This window comes from Octopus bimaculoides, chromosome 18 (assembly GCF_001194135.2).
Source record: "Octopus bimaculoides isolate UCB-OBI-ISO-001 chromosome 18, ASM119413v2, whole genome shotgun sequence".
In the NCBI taxonomy this organism is placed as follows: Eukaryota; Metazoa; Mollusca; class Cephalopoda; order Octopoda; family Octopodidae; genus Octopus; species Octopus bimaculoides.
The window spans coordinates 45,747,461-45,750,416 of NC_068998.1; the positions used below are offsets into that span (position 1 = coordinate 45,747,461).

General features: G+C 33.9%; 1 long non-coding RNA gene across 1 annotated transcript in view; it reads left to right on the top strand.

Annotated features, from left to right (window-relative positions):
- The window catches only part of LOC128249907 (uncharacterized), a 63,489-nt gene extending 61,734 nt beyond the window's left edge, over window positions 1-1,755 (top strand). The window contains exon 2 of the long non-coding RNA XR_008266058.1: window positions 1,329-1,755. This is a non-coding gene — a long non-coding RNA (uncharacterized LOC128249907). The remainder of the gene's footprint in view (window positions 1-1,328) is intronic.
- Window positions 1,756-2,956: the final 1,201 nt, after the last annotated feature.

The following is a 2,956-nucleotide window of genomic DNA, read 5'->3' on the forward strand; positions in this document are numbered from 1 at the left end:
ATATATATATATATATATATATATATATATATATATATACATACATATATATATATACAGGCCTCTCTCTCTTTGTATCTTTTTCTATATATATATATATATATATATATATATCATATACGTGTACATATACATATATACCTGTGCATGTACATATATTAATCATATATATATGCGTATGTATGTATATGACCGATTGCACTTAATTGCATGTGTGCATATGTGTGTGTGTGTGTGTCTCTGTGTGTCTGTCTGTGTATGTATGCGTGTATCTATGTACGTGTTTCTCGGCGTGTTTTTCTAAGTGTTCATCTGATACCAAAATTAAGAATCCTCAGCACCGTACTACTTTACTTGATTAAATCAATTAAGGTGACGTATGACGTCATTGATCAGCTGATATAATCAATGGGTTGGCGATGGAGAAAGCGAGATATGCAATCTAGGTGAGCAGTGATGTTACTAGATGTGATCAATTCACTGGAGTTATTGCAATTCAAATTAAGTATGAATGAAGACGTCACTCGTTGGAGAAAGCCAAAAGGATCCTCCGTCGGCTTCGACCATGATTATTGTCTTGCTTCGGTAACTTAGCTTCTTTCTCAATGAAGGATAGTGTTAATGGTTAAGCAATGTTACGTCTTGGTGTGTACAAGTGGAACAAGGAAATGAAATTTGCTTCCAGACTGTTAGCAGTTCGATCCTATAGCACGGCATATTGGGTAAATATCTTCTACGTATACTTACATACATGTATACATAAATGCATATATAAAACAAAACATTCAAATCTGCACATATACATATATATACATACAAAAATACCCCGTTGATGTTAAAGTTCCATTGAAGGAACCTTGGATCTTGGTCAGAAAGCACATCTGCGTTTTCACCATTAATCCAAAGTATATATAGAGATTTTATTTTGAATAAGATATACATAGCATTTGAAATATCTGTTGAATTATATATATAATTAGCGAGAGCCGTGAATATTTCACGGAATTAATGGTAAACGTTGGCTTATTTCTGAAAACTTTATCCAAAAAACCTGAAAGCGTCGTTCATCTGCTACTTATTGAAAAGCAAAGGACATTGGAAACGATGATTACTTTATATATACACTTTATATATATACACTTTATATATATACACTTTATATATATACACTTTATATATATACACTTTATATATACTTCACTTTATAATTTATATAATTTTTCTATAATTTATATAATTTTTCTATAATTTATATACTTTATGCACAATTTTATAGACTCTCCCTCTTTCTATCTCCTTTTTCTTTTGCTCTTCGCCTTTCCCTACAGCTAATCATGTTAAAGCGTTACAGACGGGCTAAGTAACGGAAGAAAACAACTTAGTTAAAAAAAAATTGCACATTTCATTCACCGCCACCTCGACCTAATTAGACAGAATCCCGACCTCGGTTAGCAACTGGTGCGAAAGCGAAGTCAACCGTACAAGCTTCCAAACAGAACAGATTTCAGGTTCAAATACAACCTCCACTCACTTCCTCCTGAACCTTAAACAACAAACAACTAACTGTATTCATTTCGCTTCAAGCCTAGCAGGTTGGAAGACCCCGAAAGAAGCTGCACAGAAAATTATGCCTTGTTGCATATGCAACTGCTCATACTCTGCACTGTGGAAACACGCGTTGGGCGTCATAACCATAAAAATATGGTGTATGAAATTGCAAAATAAAAGGAAATAAATTTTGAGGATGTACCAGTATCTATATTCTCTATCGTTATAATTATCTCTTATATGTGTGTGTGTGTGTGTGTGTGTGTTTTCAATGTGTACAAATAATACGGATAAGATAAATAAATAGTTACCAGGGTAGCAACAATTCACATAAGTACCAAGGATGTAACAGCTTACTCATAAAGGTAGAAATTCCAGGGTTTAGTGAAATGCTTTTGTATAACATAGATAAATAAAGAAATGGAGTTAAACGCAGGTGTTATTCAAATCTTTATACTTTTATTCCCTCTGGAATAATACCAATGTTTTCTTCGGAACATATGTCGGAAGTATGAAGATTTGAATAACACCTGCGTTTAACTCCATTTCTATATATATATATAAAGAGTTAAAATCTCTTAGAGTCGCAAGAGAGCACATTTTCATATACTGCCAGGGGAGATAACCGTCCCATAGTGAAGCTAGAACACTATACTATAGTTTTGTTTGAAAATTACAAGGTCATCAGTAGTGACTATTGGAAGTGCCAAGGTACGACTTGGCAATGAGGGGAGCGATAACAGCTGAGCTGTAGGGAAAACACGGCAAACAGAAGAGGGTAGATAAAAATCAAAATGTTGTCTCAATAAAATAAGGACAATTTATATATCAAGGCCAGAGATTTTGGCAAGCGTGAACGGAATAGGTTAAGTAAGACAGAAGCAGTGGGGGCCAATGTTTATTGGTAACATGGGAGGCAGCGAAGAAATAATGGAAACTATCATAAAATATGACGTGAAGAATGGAGACATATAGTTTATTATTCCGCCTGAAAACGGTATATCATGTGCTACGATCCACGACCAATCTTAAACGGCATGGATGGACCGAAACAATTAATTATTTTTGATGTGGAGGTTACACATCACTAAAACATTTCGAGAATCATGTTAGACTGGAAGTATATATGTGGTAATATAAACTGGTCTTGAACATGGTGCTGGTACACTAAAACAGCATTGCATCATAATTATCTTCATCATAACCATCATCCCCATCGTCGTCGTCGTCGTCAACACCATCATCATATTCATCAACAGCAACATCGATATATACATGCAAAAATACACACACACACGCGTGAGTGTGTGTATGTATGTATTTACTTGTATGTGTATGTAGATATATATACACACCCACAAGCAAATACATACATATATATATATATATATATATATATATATATATA